The following is a 13,641-nucleotide window of genomic DNA, read 5'->3' as shown; positions in this document are numbered from 1 at the left end:
ATATTGTCCTTCGGAATCTCTTTGGTGGCCCATCAGTTACGAGTGTAAACTGTAGTTCAAAGGGACTTATGTTCTCTGTTCTTAACACCTATTTCAGACAGCTTACAAGTGCCTATAACTCCAGATCCAAGTTGTAGAAAGGGAGGAATGGTGAGCAAAGGGGTGAAGACCATTTTGGGGAAACCCACAGAAATAGCTGACCTGAGCAAGTAGGAGCTCTTAAGCTCTAGACTGACAGCTGGGTATACTGTATAAGACTGAACTAGGCCGCTGAGTGTGGATATCAGTTGGGGGTCATGGGTAATCTATGGGGCCAGTGGCAGTGGAATCAGAATTTATCCCCCTAGTGCATAAACTGGCTTTTTGGAGCCCATTTCTTATGGAGCGATGCTTTCTTAGCCTAGATACAGAGGGAAAGATCCTGGTCCTACCCTAAATGATGTGACAGACTTTGATGATCCCGCATGGGAGGCCTCACCCTCTCTGAGGAGTGGATGGGGTTGGGATGGGAATATGGAGGGGGGAGTGGAAGGATGGGAGGGAAAGGCAACTGAGATTGGTAAGTAAAAGAAAGATTGCTTTTAATTTAAATAAAAAACTAGATCTTAAATAAAATGTTATTCTTTCTATGCTCACTGGTGCACCCTTGCCTCTGACATTCGTCCTTTGGCCCCATTGTAAGCTCACATTTAGTAAGCTGACAGGGGACCTTTGTAGGACTGACAAAGACCCACAGTTTGTATTCTTTCCAATAACCATGGCTTAGAAAACAAGCCAGACAGGAAAGGTGTCAGCCTTTGGAATTGAGTGATTATGGAGCACACAGTATGTAAAAGCTCTAAAGGTGGTCCCTGGTTTAAGAGCATTACCATCACAGAGACACCTCTTAGAAGTGCAGGCTCCTGCTCCTTCATCCACACCCATGGCCCCCAGTCCCAGAGGAACTTAGAGAGTTGGACCCAGTAACCCGTGGCTTATATGTCAGAGCTGAGCAAGGTATTTTTAGCAACTACAATACCCTTTCCCACTTCTGTCCTTGGGGTGTGCTTCCCTGGTTCTCAAAGAAAACCACCAACTCAGGTTTTTCAAGGCTACATTCCTTTCTGATATCTATCTATGTATGATGCCTTCATGGTGACCTTCTAGCATAGCTCTCAGAACTGCTTTGAGAGTCTTTTCTTCTTGGAGAACCCTCAGTGTTGCCCAAACCTATTTTTAGAAATTGAATCAAACTAAGAAGTATAAAGTCAGGTAAAAACAAACGAGTGAATAAGAAATAAAGAAAAAAAAACAATAAAGGAGAGATAGGAACCCAGACACTTAATAGTTACATTGCTGAATGTTTAGCCAAACAATTATCACAGTACAGTTATAGGTGGAGTAATTTATCTCAAGAAATAAGTTCAGGTTCATGAAGGTGTTCTGCCAATAGACAGTGGATTATATAAATGAAATGGCACCACCAGTTATAAAAACAAGTACATTGGGGGAAATTACTTGGAGCACTGTGTTGTGAAACCTTAAAATGCTATCCATCAGGCAATTCCACTATTGATTAGTGTTGTCTGATCTGAATATGGGAGGCTTGGGTATACTGTAATGGATTACTACAGCCAGTGATAATAAAACCCACTCAGATGGCATGTGGTTGGAAGATGTTAAGTGTGAGTTTAGAATTAGAAATTCTAAGCTGGGTGACACGGGGCCTTCTGTGTCACCCAGCATCCATGAACAGTATGGGTGTGGCTTTGTAACTGAAATACAAGCACTGAGGAGTCAGAGATGAGTCTCTCTGGGGCATATTGGGCAGCTAGCCTAGCTGAATATGTTAGAGTAGCCTTGGAAAGCAATGAGGATAGCTATCAGGACTCTGCTGGGACCCATTAAAGGAAGCAATTTCTTCCTGGTCATCAATGTTTAGCCAAAATAGTTGCATAGAAAGCAGGTCGTGGCCACTACATGCATACTCTTAAGATTACTTTAATACTTCATGTTGTGATTGTGTGTTATTGTGCTGTACACAATAAAATGTACAAAGAAGAATAGTATCTACCTCTTTGTCTAGACGGATTAGAATGCTACATACTATTGTCCCCTCCTTATAGTAAATACAATTGTATCTTTCAACTACCTGTTCAAGAGACTGGCCCTCGGGTACTTCAGCCTAATTTCCCTATAGCCATGCTAAGATACTGGGAGGAATGATCATCTCTCAGTGAGATAATGTCAGTATACTTCCAAGAACCCCCTCCGCCATGCAGATGCCTGCACCTCTCATATCTTGTAGCAGTCTGATCAGCTTAGTGCTCAGTGTTCAGAAAAGCATAACCACTTTCAATTTTAAACCATACATTATGTGTATATGTATGTCTCTGTGTGAGTATGTGTGCTGAGTGCAGGGCTGTGCCCATGCCAGAGGTGTAAAGTGTGGGATCCACAGAAACTGCCATTATAGAATCTTGTGAGCATCTTAACCTAGGGGCTGGGGCCTGAAATCTGTGCTGCCGGAAGAGCAGACATTTCTACAGTCCCTCCCTCCTGACTTTTCTCCTTTCTGTCCTTTCTTTCAGATGCTAGTCAGTTTACCCTCAGTGCGTTGGGCTTTCTCACGTTTTCACTGAAGCTATCTCTGTTCTGCTAAAGGGTTGCCTTGAAACAACAGTTTCCTCTTTTTCCTTCTCCATCTCCCTCCGTCTGGCAGCTGCCAAGATTTACAGCTTGCCTGTCCTGTTCTCTCAAACTCTAATAAAACCTTGTTCAAGCTTTCTTCCAAGTCAGTTTTTATATTATTTTATTAACAAGACTAAGAACACATAAAAGAGATCCCCCCAGGTTCCTCAGTAAAATTCAGTGGACAACTTTGGGCTGCCCAAAATTTTGAGTAACACACTGGTGAAACTCTAGGTTCAGTGAGAGACCTTATTACAAAAAATGAGATGGAGACTTATTAAGAAAGACACCATATGCTGACCTCTGACTTGTACACACATGCACACACATACACACAAACAAAAGAAATAGAAATTCTATGTATCATCTGAATCCAGAATTTTTACATCAAAGGTACTATGAAAATATAAGATATTTCTGTTTCATTTTTAGCATAACTGGCAATGTCAAGCCCCTCGTATGAAGTTCTATGTCAGAGATAGATGGCTGAAAAGGGGATAGCTTTGGCACATAGTTTCCAGACTTGTGAGTCAATGTTTAACAGACTGGTATGCCTCATGAGGCTACTCAGTGACAAACAATCACAAAACATGCAGGGAATAGAAATAATTACCAAGAAAGCAATTAAAGGTCATTTTAAAAAGCAGTCTATCTTGATTAGTTTAAACTAGGTTAAATATTGTTTCTATCATCTCTACCTTTAATGCTTGTTCTTCCTAATTATTCATAACCTAGACTTGTTTAGGGTTAAGTGTGGCTACCTTGAGTTAACAATACCATGTGAGAAATATTTTATTAAAAACTAAACTCTTGTAGTAGGTTTTCTTCTTTTGTCGGGGAAGGGGGGTATCTAGCTTGAGGAAGGGAGACAAGCCTGCTTTAGTTTTAGAAGCAGATAAAAAAAAAATGGAAAATTTTTAGAATGTAATCTGGGAACCCAGGAACAAGTGGACTGATTTGGAAGGCCATTTCCAAAGCTGAGTTTAGGTGTCTTCCTCTGGTGATCCCCAAGCTTTGACACATATATGTCTGATATTTATAGATCCTGTGACTCTGGAAGTCAGGAGAGCAATGACAAAGTAAACACAGGTTTCCTCCCTAACAACAGATAATACATCCACTTGGGAGAAGCATTATCTCCTAAATGCAAAACAGCTACAGCACTCTTCACCATGGATCAATCTGGCCCTGAAATTCTTTTTACTGAATAGTTATTGTTATTATTATTATTGTTGTTGTTGTTGCTATTTTAGTCACCTCACTTGCTATGGGTCAGTTTGAGTTGTTCACCTCTTCTTGCTTTAATTTTGAAGGTTTGACTAAATGTAAAAATTCAACCATTTCTTTTAGGTTTTCCAACTTACTGAAGTGAATATTTTATTCGTTTATAATATTCTGAAAAAGCTACAAATAAAGATATGAGAACTCAAATGCTTGCGAAAGGAAATGCCTTCCTGTAGTTGACTAGACATAAGATTTATTAGATCATCAGGGGGCAAACATATCAGAGAAAGCTGGAGCCCAGATTCTGTTTTGAGAATAATAGCAGCCAACACTGCATCAGGTTCTTAACTTCAAATCCTTCTTTAACTCCTTCGGCATCTCAGAACTCACAGGTATGCTTCTGTGAATCTGTCTTATCAATGGTAACAGTAAATACTGTTTTTAAGATTCTGAGTGAGAGAAACCATTTCTATTTTGTTTCTCTTATCTCAAAAATGTCTTCAACCTGGTTCCCGAGACAATTTAAAGCAAAACTAAATTTCATTTCAGGCCAACTGTCTTCAGAAAATGGAAGTACAGAACACAATTATTTCTCACAGTGAGATCTTAGGTACCAATAACATTTCTCCGCTGGAGAATTTTCAGTTTTTTAACTCATTAAAAAGGAAAGCATTCCTTAAAGACCTTTGCGAACCATGTGGCCAGTGTTTTGCGTTCTGATTAAGCACCTATGTGGAATGAATTTGTCCTGTGATATGGTATCTACAAAGAACTATAGAGAACAAAGATGCTAGTGGACACCACAAAAAGATACTCCCTCAGTAGATGAGTAGAGCATCCAACTTACACGTTAACAATTTTTGAGAAAAGCTTTCTCTTGCCTTTTGGCTCTTAAGTAACAAAATTATTTCTCTAAATAAACGAGCAGTGGAGGAAGGTAGTTTAAGCTGACTTCCAGAGTTGCATCCAGAAAACCATGTGGATGAGCCCAGAATCAACTTGCACCTTTCATGTGGGCAATTGTGAACTGCAGACCTTACTGAAAGAGTGTGTCTAACTATAGGATGACAGAAGGCAGAGGATGCAAGGGCCTTTGCAGGATAGATAGTTAACTTTCATATATTTTCAAGTGGAGTGTGGTGGTACATGCATGTAATCTGAGCACATGGGAGGCTGGCACAGGGTTTCATCAAGTTTGATGGCAGCCCATGCTACATAGCAAGCTCCTGTGTCAAAAAACACCAGAGAAAAAGACGCTCCAACACATTTTGTAATGGTGGAGTAGGAGTATGTTTTTTCTGCTTTCCTAAAATTTTGTTTGGTAAGAAAGGGCATCCTTTGTTATGGTATTACAGTAACTAAAAGTAACCTTTGGCCTATTGATGAAGGAAAGGCACCCAGTTTGCTTCCTGTATTTTCACTGCAAATTGAAAGGAAAATGTTCTCACGTATTCCACAGTTATCATCTAAAAGTACCATGAGTTTTCTCAGCCTATGCTAATAATAACTCTTGATTATTTCAAGATAAACAGTACAGAGTTTCACTTAACCATGAAGTAACTGTGGGCTGCATTATTCACAGTTTCTCTTCTATGTTTTCGGAAGATTGCCTAATTGCCTAACCACCTTAGACAATGAGAGACAAACACGCAAAAGCTTAGTGCATCTGTCCTCCTACAGTGCAGCATACTGGGATTGCCATCAAGGGTTCTCCACTGAAGAGACAGAAACTCCGGCTGGGAACAAAGAAAAACACAGCATAGCAAATGATTAACAAAAGGAATGCCAGAATTTGGTAATCTAACACCCTGCCTAAAGGTTAGAAGAAAAGTAGATATAAATTAATCACAGAATAAACAGGTGTCAGGGGTTGATAAGTAAGAACAGAAACCAAAGAAAAATGTTAAGAAAGGTAAATGATGGCAGAGACAGAACTGTTGCTTCAAAAAGTCATCAAAATTAATAAATCCCTAAAAGTGATCAACCCATAAACATAAAAGATACAAAACAAAATAAGCTTGGGAAAAAGACACTGGGGAATGAAGCAGTATGACAGTAAAAGAGATGATGAGACACTGATAAAATAGACAGATTTCCTGAAACATAAATATGTGTATATTATTAACGCTGATCTAAAACAAAATATAGTATTTCAACATCTACACTTATTAAAGAAATTGAGTCTTGTTTAAAATTTTTTTTCATGAACAAGCATGAGGACTCGCTAGCTTCACTTTTGAATTCTATGAGCATTTTAAATGAGAACATCTATATTCAAAAAGAATTATAAACAGACCCTTAACAAAGACATTTTTTTAGGAAAAACAATTAAAATGCACCTCTTATGAAACTAGAGCGAAGACCAACCTAATAACTAATAAATTGTGCTCAAAATCATATGTGCACATGTTACATGACATATACTATCCATCTAACATTATATCCACACACACACATATGTATAGCATTTAAAAAAGATATTAATACATTTATCTGATAAATGTATGGCTGATCATTACAAGCCAATAGTCATTATTTACAGCATTGACAATATAAAAGGAAAAGAACATACAATATTTTCAATGAATGAAGAATTAATGAAAAAGGTGTTTGATAAAGTTGAACATAGATTATTTGTAAGAAATAATTCTCAATAACAAAGGGAATAAATTAGATCTTTTTCCCACTATTAAACATCAGGTTTACAAACTCTCCATCTGAAAATGTTCTCTCTCTCTCTCTCTCTCTCTCTCTCTCTCTCTCTGTGTGTGTGTGTGTATGTGTGTGTGTGTGTGTGTGTGTGTGTATGTGTGTGTTCGTGCCTTTGTGTGTAAAGCTCACAGAATGAAAGACTGAAACAGACAAATGAAGAAATTATCCAGCTTAATGAAGGTCAAAAGGGCAGACATTTCTGCTGTGCTTGGGGGATGCTTCTGGGAAGAGGGCATCTTGGACTTCTGACTTTGTGTTTTGCACAGCCCTATTCATGATTTTCACCCCACCCTGATGATGGAAGCTTTCATCTGTCTTTAGCCTTTACTCCAGAGTAAGAATATGTTGAAGAAAATGCTGAAGTAAAGAAGAAACACTTTTCGTCTCACACCGCAATGTTGACAGGGTTGTATAGGCAGCATAATGAATTATGGCTGCTGCTTCTTCTTCTAAGAAAAGACATCTACATAACAAGATTTCCATCTGTAAAATTATCTATAGATATAACAGGATGGGGTAATGCAAACTGCTCCAACAACAGCAGCAGCAGCAAATTGATCATGATATAGACATAAGCTTAAAGCTCAGCTAAAACTGTCTAATACACCAGCAATGACCATAAAACAGATAATGTGGGGTGTGTTGTAATTTAAGAAAAGCAATGTGAAAGAGAAAGGCACATGTGACAGGGTTCAAGCAGAAGGGCCTTTTATTAGGGAAAGGGTTCACCAAAAGGTGTAAGGAAAGTAGGGATACTGGCCTCCAGGATAGGAGCAGCAGGATAGAGGAAAGGAGGAAGAAAGGAAAAAGAGAGAGGGAAATGAGAGAGGGGGGATGGGAGGTGGGCAGAGCCGTTTTAAAAGGGAACATAGTGAATGTGCACAGGTGGTGCTCTTAATGGCTGCAGCTGAGGTGAGGGCATATCCTGTTAGAACCCCCAAGGACAGGCCAGTACAGATGCCTGAATACTAACAGGTTGTGCTTGTGTTTTGGAATTACAAATATTTAAGGTAAATGTAGAAATAGTAAGTTTAAAAGTTAAAGGAAATAGGTAGAAAAAGGGGAAAACAGACTAGAAACCTTAAATGACAAAATGCTATGGAGGAGAGGAAAAAATATACTGATTGTCAACATATTGATTGTCAACTTGATTGGATCTGGAATCAATTAGGAGGAAAGCTATGTGAGTTTGTTAAGTACTTCCAGGAATGACTGGCTGAATGCAGGAGACTATATGTGGAAGTAGGCAGCATCTTCCAGTAGTATCCTAGATATACATAGATTTGACAGAAAAACAGTGGTACTATTTCCTGCCCACCTTCAATTATCACCAGTGTATATGTCTACTGCTATAGCTCATCCATTACTGAATTCAAAACCTAACTGCATCAACCTTCTACCATAGACTAAAGACGAGTGGATATTTAAGAATCGCCCAACCCTTCACCACCAGATTGGGACCCCTAGATTTTGTGGACTGAAAAACTCTTGACTGTCAGGTTGTAGCTTGCAGATTGCCCATTGTTAGACTTTCCCACACCTAGTATATAAGCCAAACAAATAAATCCCTTTTCCTTATAGATTGTCATAGAGGGTATAGATTGTAGTAACAGGAGTTGTTTTAGAGAATAAGAATTGTTAAGGTTGAAGTTCTCTGTTGGTCAGGTGATATGTAGATCACCAAATTTCACTAAACTGAAATGTACTAAAGACTTTCCTGGAATTGTGAAATCACTGATTACAAATAGTAGGAACTATTGAAAAATTACACAGGATTGATGCATTTGTGATAGTCCTGGTTCAACCTTTGTTAGGAGTCATAAATATAGCAACTTTATTTTTTTAAAAAAGAACAATTTTGGGGGAAAAAAGAGTTATGGTAATGTGAATGTAACTGCTCCCCATAAACTCATAGGGAATGGCACTATCAGGAGGTGTGGCCTTGTTGGAGGAAGTGTGTCACTGAGTAGCAGGCTTTGAGGTCTCATATATGCTCAAGCCACACCCAGTGCCTCAGTTCACTTCCTTTCACCTACAAGATAGAGAATTCTCAACTACCTCTCCTGTGCCATGTCTACCTGCATACTGTCATGTTCTTTTATGATAGTAATGAACAACACCTCTAAATATGTAAGCCACCACACTTAAATGATTTTCTTTATAACAGATGCTATGGCCATGGTGTCTTTTCACAGCAGTAGAAGGCCCAACAAATGTAAAGTTGCTGCCATAGCCTGGGGCATTGCTGTGATAGGCCTGACCATGCTTTCATTTGAAGGAATATGGACCTTGTGACTGTGGATTAGAAAAGCAATTGAGCTCTTTAAGTGCTCCTTAATGGCCCATCTTGGTAGAAGCATGAAAGACAGTGGTGTTGAGTGTAATTTGATGAATTGTGAGGGCTTGGCTCAAGAGGTTTCAATGAAGAAGAATGTTATTATGTTGCCTAGAAATCATTCTTGTGATATTTTGGTGAAGAATGTGACTGTGTTTTTTCTTTTGTCTGAATATTCTGCCTGTAGTTAAATTGAAGAATTTTGGACTTATTCTGTTAGCAGAGGAAATCTCAAAACTAGCCTAGTATAGACTCTGTCCTCTGGTTATGAGTGAAAATGAAAGAATAAGGCCTTACATGGTTTAGCAGACACTGGCTATAAATTAATACTGATTTTAAGAAATGCCAAACATCATTGTGGTTCCAGGTAAAGTAAGGTATGATGGAGATTAGGTGAGAAAAAAAGCAACAAGATGAGTTTGGAAACTTACTATGCTGTGATTTCCTCAGTTTCAGAATGTATGGTTGAATAGATGCATTTAAACGTTAGCAGAATCTCCTCATATTTTCGATCTGTGCTTTGAGACTATTGTGATTTAAAAGGTCAAATGGGAGGCATTAAAACTATCTTTGCCAAGATATTTGTTTAAACCAAACTAATATTGTATTCCTAGAATGATTAGGGAGATTAGTTCCACAAATAAGAATCTTAAAGATGCACATATTAAGGTTTCATCAAAATCTTTCTGGCTGCCCTAATTAGCATGCGCAAAAGAAGTACAGATCATAGATAATGGCAGTTAATTATCACAAACCTAAGCAAGTAGTGACTCTACTTGCATCTGCAGTATAAAATGTGGTTCCCTTATTTGAAAACAAATTAGCACTCTCCTGGTACAATCTCCTGGTACCTTGTTTGCAGTTATTGCTCTCCTAAATTTTCCCAGTACCTGTCCCTAAGAAAAAACAACAGGAATTTTCTGTACTTGTTGGTTAAGCAAATGAACATCAAAGGATGAGAAGTAACTACAGCCAAAGTCCCCAGGCAGTAAAGTTTCTTGAGTCTTCCTTGTAAGTGCTATGCAGAGATGGCCCTTCTAAGGTTAAGGACAACTGTTTGCAACTGGCCACTTCTGCAATCATAAAATAAGTGTGGTGCTCAGTGGGTCTATTTGAATTTGGGAAGCACCACACTCTTCACTTGGGTGTGTCACTGTAGCTGGCACATCAAATTACATGTTGCTAGTTTTCAGTGGGACTTAGAACAGAAGGCTCTTCAGCATGTTCAGGCTTCTGTACAGGACACTTAGTCACCTGGAAATATGATGCAGCAGAACCAAGGGTACTTGATGTATCTTTTAACAGGGATTTCAACAGGCCCCAATAGCTGAATACAGAGGAGGCTCTTGAGATTTTAGAACAAGGCTATGCAATTATCTGCAGTAAACTATTCTCCCTTTGTGAGACAGCCAGGTATTGAGCCTTTAGTGGAAAGCAAATGCTTGGTGGAGGGTGACAAAATTATATACAACCTGAAATATCCATCCTGAGCTGTCATCTATTCCACTAAGCAATTAGGTTGAATGTGCAAAGCAACAATTCATCACCGCAATATCTTACTATGTTTCCTGCCAATCTGAAGCTTCTGGCTTGACAGAATTCTGGAATGACATTTTGAAGACAAAGCCACAGCATTAACTTGTTAGTAATTTCATTGAGGCCTTGGACACTCTCCTTTAGAAGGCTTGATATATTCTGAATCAGTACTACACACACACACACACACACACACACACACACACACATGCATACATACATATATGTATATGCCAATGGATTCAGAGGATCTAGAAATCAAGGAGTAAAAATGGATTAACAATTTAATCACTCATTATGATCCTCTGTGACACACAAGGAAAGGTCTTACTTCCTTCCCCCATGACCTTATGTCAGCCTAGAAGTCTGTGTTCCAGCGGAAGGTTGGCCATGCTTCTAGTAAAAGGCACTGCACACATTCCTTTGAGCTTGGACCTAAAACTTGCCTACTACTTCAGGCTTCTGATGGCATAGAGTCAGCAGATTAAGAAACGATTTGGAGTGGTAGTGGTAGTCAACCTGGACTACCAGGAAGAAATTTGACTGCCTCTCTGCAGTGGAGGTAAGGAAGATTATGTCTGGATCATAGGAGTCACTCAGGGCATCTCTTACCATTGCCATGCCCAGTGGTTTAGGACAGTGAGAAACTACAACAACCCAATCCCGGCAGGAAGATAGATGACCTAGACATGTTTGGAACAAATATGTGTATTACCTCTCCACATAGAGAAGAGCTACTGTGGGTGGAGAGAACATAGAAAAGATAACTTTAAAAGGTGGCCATGAATACTAGATACACAGATGAAGATTAAATTGGCCATGAGTATTGGTCTTCTATTTTTAAGATTATATATTTCTCTAGAGAAGATCCCTTGGGTAGGCAAAATTTAATTAGACTTGGTTTAAAAAACAAATAAATAAACTGACCATCAAAGGCAAACAAAAAATTTTAAAATGGCTATATTAACACCAATGTTTCTGCCAGCATAAATGGTGCAAAGAAAATAAATGTAAAACCAAGTCTATGCTTGGAGAAAATAATCAGAACACATATCTTGCAAAATTATGTGCTTGCTAACCAATAATAGAAGAGCAAATTATTCTCCTCTTTAAAATGAGTGAACAAGTTGAAAAGATACTACCCTAAGTTGGGCATTAAAGGGCTAGTGTCATGAGAAAGATCATCAGGTTGCCAGAAAGCCTATTAAAAAAACACATAAAGAATACTTCATACCCTTCAGAACAACTACAGTATAAAACAACAAAAGTCCTTGACAAGAGTCAAGTGATAAGGACATACTGGAGCAGCTGGAATTTGCTTATATTGCTGGTAGAATTAGAAATGTTGACCCATCATCCCTTAGCAACTCAAATCCTAACCTATATCTTTCTTTCCCTAACAAGTGTAAAAGGACATATCCTCTAATAGACCTGTGTAAGTTTTCAGTCTTTAATTCAAACAGTAGAAAACTGATAGGAACTTGCCTCTCCATGAGAAGGAAGACCTAGAATCAGTATTGGGAAGATTCACAACAGTGTGGCAAAGCTTAGCAATAAAGGAAAGCTCACCAGTGCCAAGATTGACAAACAGTAACTCCCAAACATTGGCTTAAGTGGGGCAGATGCCAGAGAAAAACTCAAAGTGCCTTGCTTAACTGATGTCAAGTAAGGACTAATAAAAACTACTCTTGGCAATGGCCTTCAGAACAAATATTGAAGCATTGTCTTTTGTTGAGATGAGACTGAAGGGGTCACTGTCAGGACACAAGACCCAGCAATGAAGATGCTCTGCATCTAGTGGAGGTGGGTGTCAGGGCCCACAAAGCTATCAAACTTTAATCTGTGCCTCTAAAACCTTTGAACGTTATTTTCTGTAAACTACATACTTTTTTAAAAGTGTGCAGGAAATAAATGTGTTTACTCTGCTTTCCTGTTAGCAATTAAATTAATGGGTTTCTTTAAAATTTTCATTTTCAATTTTCAATAAATGACTTCCACAATGAAAGCAATTGAACCTTCAATGGCTCTAAAACTAACAAGAAAAAAAATAGTTTATTATAGAGAATAAAGTGGCCAATTCTATGCTAGTTCCCTGACTCACATACTTTTAAAATGAATCTTTTAAGCTCTTCTTTTCTACTACTGATAAACTGATGGTAAGTTCCCAAAAACAAAGAGGTGATGTGAGCTTTGCTACTTACATCCCAACTGTGTTGATGTGCCCAACCTGCTTTGCTGTGAAGAAGATGGGACTTCATCTCTGATGTCTGGCAAAACTTGAACAATGTTAAGATACCCTAACCATGTCACCAGTAACAATAGTTACCAAAGGGGGAAGTTTGGGGATTGTGTTACCTTTTATTAATATCAAAACTCAAAAGTGCACAATGATCACAAAACAGAATGAGGAAACCTGAGCCATGTCACCAGCTGCTCTGCAGTTCCCTCACCCCCAAAAGGCAATGGGGGAAGCTTCAAGATGTAGCTTGCTGCCAGCTCAAAGTCAAGACTCACAGTGCCCTACTTATAAAGAAGCAAGGGATAAATGACAGGATTATTATTTCTGAACTTGATAATTTAAGGATAACATTACATAAATAAGATTATCTTTTTAATTTGATTAGCTTGAAATGGTGATATCTTGTGGAAATAGACAAAAGTATTATTTCTTACATAAGAAACTTGAATTAAAATAATCTGTATATGCACTCATGTATTTGTAACCAAAGTCAAAAACGTCTATGACTGGCCTTATGTGAGAGGTATCAGCCAAGACAGGTATACTGAAGTTAATATAAAATTATATGTGGACTAAACTGATAAGAAACATATGAAATGCAAATGAACTGAGGTTTTCACTTAGAGCTAAGTCCAATCCTCAATATTTATTATGTATTTTACTTTTAAATAATTCAAAGATTAAAAATTAAAAAAAAATGTTAGTCCCCAAAATCTCTCTCTCTCTCTTTCTCTCTCTCTCTCTCTCTCTCTCTCTCTCTCTCTCTCTCTCTCTCTCTCTCTCTCTCTCTCTCTCTCTCTCTCTCTCTAGTTTGTTTCCTGGTTAGCTTTACTGTCATCTTGACAAAGCCTTGAATCTTCTAACAAGGAAATCTTCATTAAGGGATTCCCATATCAGACTGCCATGTGGACATGTCTGTGGAGGA

The sequence above is a fragment of the Phodopus roborovskii genome, unplaced genomic scaffold, assembly GCF_943737965.1.
Source record: "Phodopus roborovskii unplaced genomic scaffold, PHOROB, whole genome shotgun sequence".
Taxonomy (NCBI): Eukaryota; Metazoa; Chordata; class Mammalia; order Rodentia; family Cricetidae; genus Phodopus; species Phodopus roborovskii.
Note: the sequence above shows the minus strand (reverse complement) of the source record.